Source organism: Tachypleus tridentatus, chromosome 6 (assembly GCF_004210375.1).
Source record: "Tachypleus tridentatus isolate NWPU-2018 chromosome 6, ASM421037v1, whole genome shotgun sequence".
Classification (NCBI taxonomy): Eukaryota; Metazoa; Arthropoda; class Merostomata; order Xiphosura; family Limulidae; genus Tachypleus; species Tachypleus tridentatus.
The window spans coordinates 39,179,466-39,194,045 of NC_134830.1; the positions used below are offsets into that span (position 1 = coordinate 39,179,466).

Here is a 14,580-nt window from a genome sequence, read left to right on the forward strand (position 1 = left end):
TTGACAGTGTCAACAAACCAACATCTGGCAGCATCTGTAATTGTACACCAGGTCCACAGTAGAAAGAGCCTCAACATCACAGTCATCTACAATGGTAGAGCATCACAGGTTATACAGTGCATATTTAAAATAAAGAATACCTGATCAGGAACACTCACCATGGATCCAGATCCAAATATGTGATAAAAGCCCCTTCCAAGAAGAACAAAAGTAAAGGAGTACTTACCACTCACAGATGTGTAGTTTTAGCACAGATGATGTCCCTCAAAGGCAGATGGAAACATACGGCAAGGGACTTGATAAGGTAACAGATCTGATATGAAGAAAACATGAAAAAAGCAACAATTATCAGAAGGAAAGGAAGAAAAATACCAGAAATACTAACTGGTGAGTTTAACTCAAAAGAGTAATGGGAAAAGAGTCAAGAGATGAGAATTTCACATAGGAAATAAACAGACTCAAGAACCACAGAAGAGAACAATATACATCATATACCACTGGAGAGCCATGAATGGGCAAAGGAAGCTGGCAGGATCAGAATGGTCATAAAAGGTGGTAGGAGGGAATGGTAAAAGGGTGTGAAGGCAGAAGTATCCTCTTAAGCAGCTGAAATCTTGAGCATAAAGGAACAATCAGGAAAGAGGAGAACACAGAAGTGAAAGAAACAACAACATGATGAACTTTGATCACGAACACACCAGAATGACAATGTTAGTACCCAATAACAGCAGGAACATGGACTAGAAGGAAATGTGATACAATTACCACAAAGGCAATAGTCTCAATAGAAAAGGGAGAAGAGCCTGGAGGACTAAATAGAGGTGCTAATGAGAAAAGGAAGCAGATAGGGGAGAATGGAAGAAGCAGAAGGAACAAAATGATATGGATAAGCAACTAAAAATACAACCAAAAATACAAGTCAGAAAACTGAAAAATGGCAAATAATGTTGTTCTATAGCTCACAAGAGACAGACAACTGGAAGGCTCCATTCAAAATGTTAAAGCAAAAGGGATATCATATGTGAGAAACCATAGGATGAGAAAGATGATAGCCCCTTAAGATACACTGTGTATGTGTGATGTTGGTAAACTGCCACAGAGAAAGGAAGAGGACAAGAAATGGAGAATGCTACTTGTGAAAGTCTGACACTTTAGGTAAGAGACTGAACAAAACTACTTGTGAAGACAGAGTTCAGGTACAAATGGATGATACAGTATAGCTTATGAAGAAGTGTCACAGATAAAGGAAGAAAAAGGGTAGACAACACCAAAAACTGGCAGTGGAACGTATGTGTGTGAGCTAGTCAATATATAGCCACCAGTAGAACACTATACAAAGAGGTGGAAATATGGCTAGGACACACTGGAGAAGAGGAACAGGTAACAACCAAACCAATTACAACTTAGAACTCACCACCAAAATACGAGGAAAATGAGACAAAAATTGTGGAAGTGGTGTATTGAGAAGAGTGGCAAAGGTGTCCAAATCTGGTACATGTTACAGGATGCAAAGAAAAAAAAAAAAGAATCCAAAGACCCTGCCACAGGAAGAATCTTGTCAAGACTGGATAACTGATCTGTGATGAAACTGAGGGCACTCAGATTAGGACTTGTCAACAAAGTAGTGTGACAGCAGTGAGCTCAACACAAAAGATCCAATGTTTCAAAACAGAAGTCTGATCAACTGAATACCCATTGTCCAGTGATGTATGAGACTGACACAGAAATGTTGGAGTGGGCTGTTCCCATTTGCCACAAAGAGCTTGCAGGGAGTGAATGAAAGCCCAAAACTGCAAGAACTTTCCAGAGACTGACATGTGGAGAAAACTTTTGAAAGAGATCATTGTCCTAAAAATCTCCTGAGTGTCAAGATACATGGAAAGAGAAGTATCCATGAAAGTTGACATTCTGATTGAGGAGGATGATGAGAGACACCTACAGTAGTATTGTTCCCATTCAACCACCAGTCCATGATAGTATGACTAAGAGGAAAAAGGGCTTCGAGAATCCATATTTCCAAAAGAAAGATAACCTTGTGTAGTAAGAGAAGGAAATGATGAGATACTGCATATGAGACATTCCATTTCTCACAACTGAATTATAGCAGGTACTTCCCAATGGAGGAAGAAATTGAAAAATTACCTTAAATTAACTAAAACATTGTGTGAGTGTTAGAAAAATCTGCTTTACTTTGACAAGCCAACCCACTATGACAGCGTCCTAGAGAAAAACTGGAAATGTAAGACTTGAGTCGAATTCTGAGGAGGCAAACAGCAGCCAAATGTGCATACAGTAATGGAAATTAAGGCTCCCTGAATGAAACAGACAGGAAAAATTGAGGTCACAAGGAGGAGGGAAGAAGACATGACTGTGACACAAGGGGGGAAATGTTTGAAGCTGTTGACCAGACTTACTGAAACAAAATTCACAACCCATAGATTAAATTAAATGTCAAGGATCAAGGACCTACAAACACGAGTAAATTGAAGGAGTCTGGCTCTAACCAGCCTTGACCCAAGAAAGGTAGTCAATGAAGACAAATATGGGAAAAGGTAATCAAATTATTGGAGCCTGATCCCAAGTAAGGGAGAAGAGACACCTAATGCTGTGAGTTGCAAAAAGAGATGTTGGAATGATCATCCACAGTATGTGGGATTGAACCATACTGACCCTCAAACACAAATGCTTCTCAAAATAACTCATATAAACTACAATATATTCAAAATGGGGGTAGGTTGTTGAAATCTTAAAAAAAAACTTCCCAATAGTTGAAAACTATGATAGGACCATCATCAGTTTGTCCTGATCGTTGCATGAAACTGGTCAACTCCTGTAAGACCAGAACTGTCACTTCATGGGCCAAGAATTGTGGTCTCAACCCACTGAATGTGGTCAGTATATTCTACTCCAGCAGTTGTAGTCATAATTACCTGAAACCCTGAGTGCATAACTCATAAAATTGAAAGAGAAAATAAAATAATTCATAACTCACCAAGAAAAGAGAATGAAAATGGTAAATAACAATGTAACTAAAATATAAAAATTAAGAAAGTGGTGTATAAGTGAATCAAACCATGAGGAAAAACAAATCTCTTCAAAGACTGCCAATCTAGTAGTAAATAACAGCTGCTAGGTTAGAGAGTGCTAGTTACAATTATGGTAGTGTCACATTCCTATTGGTGGAGAGTAGCTTCATAATAATTTGCATTTTAGTATACGGAGATAAATGGAAGTATCAAAGGTAGTAACAAGCAAAAACTGGCATTAACAGAGGGTAATATATGTCATTAAAGCTATTTGTGAGTGTATACATATATGTATTTATATATATTCTCATACTATTAAGAATTGTTGTTTCATATAACTTTGACACTTATATCAACAAATTGAGCACAGTAGTTGCTTATGATTTATACTGTTGCAAATTTTAAGGAAATGATAGAATTTATTACAATTGGCAGCAGATTGAACAGCCCTTCAATAATTAATGCTCACGTTATTCTAGTTAATTTAACCACCAAATCCCTTTTCTGTTTATTTTTTATCATAAATTAAAATAATATATTTACTCATAATATTTTGAAACTTACTTTTTAAATATCATTTAAGTGCACTGAAGTTGAATCAGACTGGTTTGTGTTTAGAAAGCACGACAATTTTAACAAGATATTACTACAAATTGTTTGTACTTAAAATTGTTAAACCAATAAACTTTATATAGTAAAACCTACACACAGTTATATATTGTATGAAGATTTTTCATATAACATCTTGCCTTTACAAAATGGATGGATAAATATTTAACTGTACAGCCTATGACTAAAACAACAGAGAAGGTGTGCTGAGACTTCCAAATCATGTAGTTGGTATACTAATGATTTCCAGTTTTCTAAATTTCCACAAAGTTCAGAAAGCGAATGATTTTTTCGTTTTCTGTTAATAATCATACACAGTTTTCACAACTGCATGGTCGTTTAATTTAACAAGTTTTATTACTGGTTTTGTTTACAATTTAACATAGTTTCATCCAAGTACATTGCTCACTGTGTAGCCTTCTAACAATCAATTATTTTTCAAACATATTTTACTTTATTAAAGGAAATGTTCAAAACACCAGAGCAACACCTTTATCTGTAGTAAATATGTATATCATGTTAGCTCAAGAAACTGAAACAATACTTTTAACACTGAATTATTTCATTTTCAACATAGAGACCTCACTAACTTTACTCAAGTGTTGCATATGTGAATTGGGACATATGAGCAACAACTGTTTACAAACTATATTACTCTAAGAGCATTCAAGTTTATATAGTGTGTAAGTAATCCAACTGAAATACCTAAGAGCAAATCAACCAGTCTAGATATTTGTTGCTGTTCAATTTCATAGTTTAATTAATCACTTATTTAAAACATGTTAATGTAAACTTTACAATAATGCAAAGCATCTATTATGTTCTTACTAAATTCCTTACGTTAGAAAAACACATTTGGTCTTATGATAACTGCACACAGAGCCCAACACAATCATTTGCCTCTCGACCTCAGGTTACGTCTACTGTCGGACAATTATTGACCCTTGGTCAATTCTGTGTCCACTCACTACTTTGTCAAAAATCTTTGAAACTCCACTCAAAACCTATTAGATTGGAGTATGCTATTATTAAAATGTCCTTATAAAACTTATACAAGAAAACATATTTCCAAGAAGTTTAATCTTTATCGCAATTCCTTATACATGTTAAGCAACACAATATATCAATACAGACTATGTCCATTACTTAAGTACTCTTTAAACAAGCTCAATACAGTTTATTTAAATAACCTAACCTATAATATATCAAAAAGGTGTTTATAAAACTGAGAAATGAAAAGCCCACTGCAACTAAAAGTCTTGTCTTGTACAAATACATATAAAATGTATTACACACTTTATATAGTAGATAATGCACTCAACTCGATAGCATTTCATGGAAAAACAAACTTCAGTCATTCCAACCACTCCAGTTTAGATTTTATTTATTGTATTTAAAACATATCCAAAAAGTAATATTTCCTAGTCAAATGATTTAGACGAAGTGTGTACAATATCTTATATGAAAGACATTACAGACCCCACCTCCCATAAATAATCTATTCCTACTGAATAACCTGCCCACAACATAATGTAACCTATGGATACATAAGGAAACATTTAATACTTCAAGGCCTACACTTTACTTTTCAGAAAATCTTTGACTCCTATATTAAACTTCTATAAAGGTGATTTAATTCACATGTTAATTAACTTATTAAAGAAATTAAAATAACTACAGCCTATTACTTTATCTTAAATATGTTCTATCCTCCTATTACTTTCAAAACACAGTATAAAGAGTTCAGAGCCTTTATATTATCAATTCACTATGTAATTTAAGTTTCAAGAAATGAACCTCTTACTCTTCTCAAAATAAAATAACAGATCTTAACCTTTCTCCATAAGATAACCTATAAATCCTTGAAATAATTGTACTGGTTTAATCATGCACAACATATCATTACTTGGATGGCTTGGGTGACTTATCCATTATATGCGTTACTAGCAACAGATGATGACGTGAGCGATTTATCAAACACTATGTATTACTAGAAACTGATCATTACTTGGAAAGGATGAGTGACTTATCCACTACTATGCCAATATCCTTTTCTTCAGTCATGTTTTTAAGTTAATACTGATCTACAAGTCTATTAAACCACGTGATCCAACTCATGACAAACCAAATGCAGTCTTGCACTTTGTGGAATTAAAGGTAATTTGCCAAATATATGTCAAACCTATCAACTGATTAAAGTTATACTTCTAATACTTCAACACCTTTAAAGCAGCAAATACAAGTAATACTCAAAAGTTTAATGTAATAAGCAAAATTTAATAATTTTATAATTAACACTCCATCAGTATCAATAATGTAACAAAGACAGAGTAAATGCCCAAATGCTGACCCTTGAAGAAAACTCTACTGACAACAGAAGTCCAGTTCAACTAGACTCCCGTAATAAAACAGACATTTGATTTTTCTCATCCACCAATTCTACAATAGAATTTATTATTTTTTTCTCCACCTATATCTTCCACCAATATGTTTCTTTGCTATCTTTATCAAAAGCCCTTTGATAATCTTAAATGTATCAAGTGCTCATCCTTCCCCTCATCAAGATAAAGTAATGTTCTTGAGAAAGGATACAGGTTTGCAAGGCAAGAGTTTTCTTTGTTGAATACAAGTTGTTTTTAATTTAAAATATCTTTATAAGTTCACTCAACAAGTAGAATTTGAACATTGTGGCTAACAACACAAACAAGGCCAAAATTACTGGTACCAGTGTATCACATAAAACAATAGAATATATATTTTTAAAGGTGAACAGGTAACTTGTCATAATGATAAATTAGTGGGTTAATTTATTATAAGGTAAATATCTGAATTTATGAAGCAGAAGTTAAATATTTTAACAAATAACTAAGCCTGATCTAGGTACACCACATGACCACCCATAATCATTTTGGTCGTAAAAATGATCCAGATATATAGTTCACACAGAATGTCTTTTTATCATAAAATAATCTCATATATCACCAACCAATTTGTCCAATTTTTACATTATAGCAAGTGCAATAACCTTCACCCTTTAGATTTTTGTTTAGCTTAAATAATACATACAGATTTATAAAATACTAATACTAGTAGTGGAAGTAAGCCTGCATGTACTCTCCTATTTCATACTGGTACTAGTTATGCTAGTCATAATTTATTTGCAATATATTAAATATTTATATATTATTTGTTGATCACTTTCTTATGTTCTTCAAAGGTTTCAGGCAATGTGTTGTTCGCAGTGGAAAAACAAATAAGAATTTAGGTTGTAACTACAGAAAGACTGACAGATATTATTTCTTTCCAAAGTTTTCTGGTTAAACATCATTTAAAGCAATGGTTTCCAATCACTAGCACACCTCTCTTTGGGAGCTCACCAGGCTCATCTCCTAGCAACTCACGAGAGGTTAGGTAATTTTAGACAGTGCACTTTTTTAGCCCAAACCTATGGTTTTATATACTATGTGTGCATATGTATTATGTGTTTGTATAAAATATAAGTGAGATGACAGGCATAAACTGTATACAGAGTACATGAGGAAGACTTCAATTTCAGAATCACTACCTTAAGGATAACAAGCTGTTTAAAGGGTTCAAAAGAGAATCACCGACATCATTCCTGGGCTGGAGGATTTGATTAATGTACTCAAATAAATTGAAAATATTTTGTTTTGATGAAAAAAAAATTAAAGAGGATCTGATTGAAGTGCTCAAAATTATAAATGGAATAGACAGGATTGATGCATTTCTTTTTCTCATGTTAATCAGCTAAATTGTTAAGAATGGTAGGACTAGGAGACCCTGAATTAAGATTTGGTAGGGTTAAAATGGTCTTAAAATTGGGTCATTTCATTTTTCAAACAAGGTCATCAGCATTTAAATAGATTTGATTACCTTCTTGATGTTTTACGGATGTGTTACTATACTAAACACGATTCAGAAAATTAGACTTAACTTTCAAGAGGCTTCATTATTGACGAGTATAGTTAGTCATAATTATAAACAGATAGATGTTTGATGAAATTAATAAGACTGCCCTCAAATGTTATGTTACATTAATTGTTCCAACCACATCATACTTTAATGTTAAACTCGGAAGTCATCTGCTAGACTTATTATCAATACAGTGTCATTACAAATATAAGGCTTTAGCCTATATTTTTATTATTGGCCTTCTGTCCCACACCTTCTCCCCGGTTCCACCATACGGCTTTCAGCCTTCAAACTATACATTAATTATTAAAATTGTACATATAGGTACTGTACATGTATTTTATTTTGTTTACTCTTTCGTGTAAAAAATATCAGTCATTCAATAATTGTTACGTATAACTAATTTCAATTAGAGATTATTCTACAACTTACCATAGTATATCCTATTTGCGCCCCCTATCGTAGGTGATATATAGTTACCTTGTACTAATTACTAATACCCAGTTTATTAATTATATCCAAAACATCTAACAACATCTTGTGCGTACTAATGACTGGATAACTTCTCAAGTTAAACCCAAACCATTAAAGTACAATATCTTAAGTTCAGACTAAAGTGACTTTGTTCGAAGTCTGCAGTTTTTATTTACAATACCAAATTTTAACCCAAGTTAGGTGCTATATTATAATGTCATAATTTGAAGTTATTGTTTGATTAATATTATGTAGTAGACGAGAGTGAAGAAAAAGGCTTGCAGTTAAATGCAAAGAAAATAGAGTGCATGATTATCTCAAAACAATCAATTACACCCACATGTAGCATAACCGGCAAGGACGTGAGAATAAAACAAGTCGAAAGCTTCAAATATCTTGGATATACTATAACATCAAATGCAAAGAGTGACACAGAAATAAAGAAAAGAATTGCAATGTTCAAGGATACTTTCAATAAAATGAAGTCCATATTCACAAACAGGAACATAACAAATGTCACTAAAATTAACACCTTGAAATCATATGTATGGTCTGTTCTCTTATATGGCTGTGGGAGCTGGACACTGAACAAAGATACAGAGAAGAGATTAGAAGCTGCTGAAATGTGGTTCCTTAGAAGGATGCTAAAAATATCATGGACTGAAAGAAAAACAAATGTGGAAGTCATGGAACTGGCAGGATACAAAAGGTCTCTCATGAAAACTATAAGAAAGAGACAAATGCAAAAACGGCTCGTTTGGGTTGAGAAAATATTTTACATAGAAGAGCGAACAACGTTTCGACCTTCTATGTAAAATATTTTCTCAACCCAAACGAGCCGTTTTTGCATATAAATTTCTCAACAAGTGGGTTTCTCAACATCACTGAAAGAGACAAATGGAATTTCTAGGACACATCCGTAGGAAGAATGGGATAGAGAAACAGATGCTATGTGGAAAAATAGAAGGGAGGAAAAGCAGAGGGTGTCAAAGAACTAAATATATCGACAGCCTCAATAACTATGTCACCAAGAACTCAATGAGCAACATCGAGTTGATAAGGAGGATTGACAACAGAGAAGTCTGGCATGCCATGGTCGTCGATGTCTGCCGCAGACTTGACACATGAAGAAGAAGAAGAAGAATATTAGGTAAAATATAGAAAAAATAACGTTTTTTAATAGTGAGGTATAAATATGAAAATAATCTCTGCGAAATATTCATAGTTTTGTTTGCTTTTATAACGGCGCTTCAGTTACTGGATCAATCCAAAATTCCTTAATGAAATAATAAATATATGTACCTTAAAATATGGAGTCGATCGATCACAACCTAATATGAGTGTTTTATTTTCTTTCAGCAAAGCCACATCGGGTTATCTGCTGAGTCCACCGAGGAATCGAATCCCTGACTTTAGCGTTGTAAATCCGTAGACTTACCGCTATACCACTGGGGAACAGAACCAAACGATTGTTGCTTATTTATTTTAAAGTACAAACCATAAAATGGGGTATCTGCGCTGTGCTATCTCTTCAATTGCAATATTTGGAAAAACGAGAAAATGATTTTAGATTACTTTTCAAAATAGCTTAATGCAAACATTTTATAACAATACAACATTTTTCTCAACAATTCACCTCTTACAGATAAATTATCATTTAAAAATAAGTTATTTGTCCGTTTGTATCAAGGTTTTAGTAAAATACCACTGCCTTTTTCAAAGTTATTTACTTAAAGAAGACCAATTTTCAGCATTAGACTAGTCAATATACAATGGGAAAATCTTCTAAACTCATGTTTACGCTATTCTTAGTTGTAGGTGTAAGATTATACGTGTGATTTGCAGATACATAAAATGTTGTCTACATGCTTTCAGTAATATAGAAACAACAACAACAACAAAAAAACAGTTAACTAGTTTCTATGCAATTTTAGCATAAACTTGTTTTGATTCGTTTCTTCTTTATAGCAGATAGTATCTATTCTGTCCGAGGAATTGGTAAACGGGCTAAAGACTGTAATGTTCTTTGCTGGTTGAGTGGACCATGTCTGTATGTTACAGCCTGTGAATGCTGTAAAATAACAACAGCCATGTGGTGATTAACTCTCAAAAGTAAAAATATGAAATTTTTCCCAAAATATAAGCAACTTTACTTTCAGTTCTATTCAGATTTTGATCATGACTAGTTTGCTAGATATTCATCATGAGAAATGGAAAGCTAATGACGTACTCAGTGATTCTGTAGAAGTGACTTTTGTTTGCGCAATTTAGCACACTGCATTTCCTTTTGTTTGCTCTGAATAAGAATTGTCTTAGCTTTCCTAAACCTATTCATTCATTTTATTTTTCATGTAAGATTAAAGCTAAATTAATTTCTTCAAATTACTCCAAAAATTTCTGTTGACCATTATGTTATTAAATAGACCTACCTTATATTTGTGCAGAAATCACTTTTACCTGGAAATGCTACAAATAGATGGAAAGAAAAGTTTTGTTATCATGAATATAGGACTTGTTTTGGAATTTCTGTTTTGTTAATGTATATAATAAATTTGGCCCAATATTTCATGTTGTTAAAAGCTTAAAAAAACAGTTTTATTATTAATATCGTTATCATCTGATAACTTCAGCACTGAAATGTATATGTATTATCTCACTGTATGGTGAGACTGTCTCTGTTTTAAGAATATCAGACCTTGAACACTGTTTGCAAGATTAAACCATCTACATTTCTGCATACCAAATGCAAACTATCAGGTATACTACTTCAGTAATAGATGGATGCTGAAGTTAACCCTTCAGAAAATCACAGATGAATAACTGAAGAACCTTAATCGAGTACGGGCTCCTTTGTGTCCAGCAAGGTAAAACTCAACCACCACCAGTAGAGGAGTATAGCAAGGACGTCTGCATCCTGTGTAACAAGTGCAAGAAGATGTTCTGACTGCTGCTATAAATCATCGAGTTGTAGTTCTCTTTTGTGTTGTAGCTAATGGTTCTCAAAATTCCGTAGCAAGGAATTTTCTGGTAGTTGCAGTATATAAGATTTTAAAGGCACGAAGGTGGAACTTACACTTGTGTTAGCATTCGATGGAAGCTCCTCTGGCTGCAAATAAGTTGGAGTAAACAGCATTAGTGTGAGCACCTAGAGTGTGTATCGCCAAGAGCAAGAACAATCCGAGATATGATAAACTCCAACTGAGAACTGCTGGGATTCTTCTGCAAAAGACAGCCAAGGTTGTTACTGGTCCACTTCTAGATATTGTGAGAAGTCATTGATATATATAATTGTCACTTTCAATTATTTCAAATCTTATTTATTTGTTGAGATACAAGCAAAGACAACAACTGACATCTATAGCGACGCTCAAAAGGTCAAATCCCTCCTTAAACAATATGACATGTAGGATCTAGTGCTAAACTGCAGCTCAGTTAGTACCCAGATGAATCCATAGCAAACAACCGGTACGCAAAGAGCTAGATAGACTGAATATATTGGAACAAATTGTCTTGTTAAAGAACACAGTCGCATGACGCGAGCTAGCCTCGAACTAGCCATCATTCAACTACGAATCTAAAGCATGAAACTTCTAAATCATCACACTGCCCCTAGAGGGGGTTTGACGCCTGGAATTTCCTCCAAAATGTTTTAAAAGAGTTTGAACTCTATAAAATGCAATTTAAGCTATAATAGTCGATTATTTATTATTGAGTCTATTTGAGTTATCGCAGATGAAGTAAGAAATACGTTATAAATTTTGTAGAACATTAGAAATTAACAAGTAGGTAAAAAGTTTTATTATCGTCTTCTGTGAACTGAAGCTTATTATTTAAATTAGTTTGTTTGGAATTAAGCACAAAGATACACAATGGGCCATCTGTGCTTTTCTCACCACGAGTATCGAAACCAGATTAATAGCGGTGAGAGTCCGCAGACATCTGCTGTGCTAATGGGAGACTTTTTAACTAGTTGTAGAACTTATAGTGTAGAAATAAAACGCTTTGTTCTCATTAATGGATGGATTTTGCATTTTTCTTTATGCCTAGTACTTCAATAGAACCCACCCAATGACACTTAACCTGTATGTTTAGACAAATGATTCACTCTATTTTGGTTTGGTTTTGCTTTGTTTTGAATTTCGCGCAAAGCTACTCGAGGGCTATCTGAGCTAGCCGTCCCTAATTTAGCAGTGTAAGACCAGATGGAAAACAGTTAGTCATCACCACCCACCGCCATCTCTTGGACTACTCTTTTACCAACGAATAGTGGAACTAACCGTAACGTTATAATGCCCCCACAGCTGAAAGGGCGAGCATGTTTGGTGCGACGGAGATTCGAACCCGCGATTCTCAGATTAGGAGTCGAACGCCTTAACCTACCTGGCCATGCCAGACCATGCTATCTGCGCTAGCCGTCCCCAATTTAGCAGTGTAAGAATAAAGGGAAGGCAGCTAGTAATCACCACCCACCGCCAACTTTTGGGCTACTCTTTTACCAACGAATAGTGGGATTGATTGTAGTATTATAACGTCCCCACGGCTGAAAGGGCGAGAATGTTTGGTGCGACGGGAATTCGAACCCGCGACCTTCAGATTACGAGTCGAGTGACTTAACCACCTGGCTTTGCCGGGTCCTCTATTTTGGAAATCCTCATGTTGAAATTAAAATACAACTTACATTTGATAATAAAGAAAATGTGATAAAACAGACGTTGGTAGTATATACCTAAAATTAGAGCAGTTTGGTTAATATTGGAAAAACTAGCATCAAACACAGATACATTAAACTAAAGTGTGAGTGTGTGTTTTTGTTAGGTAAACAAAACAACGAAAAATATGTTTTCTAAAGACCCTTACAATGCCATGACGAAGATAAAACTAAAACGCTATCGACTGTGTTGTTATTACGTTCTCCAAAACTGAAATGTCTATATTAAAAATTCTGTTAAATCTTCACAAATAAAAGCAAACATATATAATATTCACCGTGGTCAAAAAGAGTGCATGGCCTGAAAAGGCATGTTGCAAAGGGTGCAAGAATATTGACACGTGTATTTTCATTAGCATTGAAGTATAGAAGAGGATAAAGTACAAGGAACCAAATAAACAGTACAAATATTGTGTTGTATGTAACTACAATTTTTGGTCGATGATGCTTTAAATAACATTCGTAAGTGAATTTTTCCCCTTTTTGCAGTGCTTCAGGGAATTCACGTATTTTAGTCCAAAACATTAAGTGATGGGATATTTTAACACTTAATTATAACCGAATCCTGGGTGAGTAAAAGCAAGTTGAATCTCCTACGGTGAACTGATGGCTGAATTATTTGATGTGTAGAAAGTTATATAATATTAACATCGAGAAAGCTTAGATTAAAATATTCTAAAACTTAAGAAAAAGAGCAAACGCACTGAGAAATAATTGGAGAAATTCGAGTTCGTGATGTTAGTTACGGTTTTGACAAATACTGTTAATGCAATGAAGGTGGATTCTATACTACTTACTAAAGGTACTCGTTGCCTCCAATACATAATCAAAAAGTCAATTAATTATTCATACAAGCTGAATAAAGCCAAAAATGATGTTACTACTGTAGCCCAAGAGTTGACAGGATATCCCTCATGTAGCTTTGCGCGAAATTAAAAAAAAAATAAAAACAGAAAAAACTGACCTTAAATAATTACAATGTCCGTAACGAAAGCCTGTGGATCTAATAAAATGTCACTTCGATGAATTTTATAAAGACTAAACACAGAGGAATTTCAAAAAGCTCTTTCATTAAGATGATAACAGAATTCAGTACTATTCCTGACTATGTCCACGCACATTTTAATTTAATATTTTGAAGGTTGAATTCGGTTGCACACAAATTCGCTGTTTGTGAGTTAGCCAAAATAGGCACTGCAAACGACCAAGCATAAGGAGAGCCGTAAAAGTACTGTGCCAACAATATCCAAATAATCTGTTTCTAGTCTTCCCTATGCAATTATTCTCGTTTTATTCAACGTTATCCCAGCAAGATTAATAAAAAATGTAATAGTAAATAGATAAAAAATGCTGTGTAATATAAAATAATATTTAAATTTACAATTATGGAACAATACCAAATTTATAACGATACAAATGTTGATACTCTTACCTGTCTTCCTCATTCCAACGTTTGTTTGATAAAGAAACACATACTCTGTTTATTTTGTAACGAAGATTTCAAGTTATATGATGTCACAAAGGTGTTTAACTAGTGACCTTCAGATGTGTTGAAGTTTGGCAACCTTTGGATTACGTCAAACTGAAAACAGCCGTGAGAGTGTCGAAACTCGCGTTAAAAAAATCCTGTGTTGTTTCGTAATAGTGTATTTAAACTTTGGTTTAAATTCAACAGCAGCTAAGACTTTAAACTTTGCTAATTTATTAATCGAGTAAAACGTTGTATCTTTTAAGTTCATATGCTGCTTTGTTGCCATTTGTAACTCTGCCGGTAACTTTTAAGTTCAATGTAAGAAAAATCAAAATAAACTGAACAAAAAACAAAACGAG

At 34.0% G+C, this 14,580-nt stretch overlaps 1 protein-coding gene across 7 annotated transcripts in view; it reads right to left on the bottom strand.

The window, feature by feature from the left end:
• The window catches only part of LOC143252289 (BTB/POZ domain-containing protein 9-like), a 36,517-nt gene extending 22,216 nt beyond the window's left edge, over positions 1 to 14,301 (bottom strand). The window contains exons 1-3 of one of the 7 annotated variants that reach the window (XM_076504197.1): positions 14,183 to 14,301; positions 11,116 to 11,297; positions 4,476 to 4,639 (exon numbers count right to left, since the gene is read on the bottom strand). The gene's annotated coding sequence lies outside the window, so the exon portion shown is untranslated. Of the gene's footprint in view, positions 1 to 4,475; positions 4,640 to 8,000; positions 8,032 to 9,344; positions 9,491 to 11,115; positions 11,298 to 14,182 lie in introns of those variants that run through there. The other 6 variants (XM_076504190.1, XM_076504191.1, XM_076504194.1 and 3 more) reach the window with 6 other exon arrangements.
• Between the last annotated feature and the right edge of the window lie 279 nt (positions 14,302 to 14,580).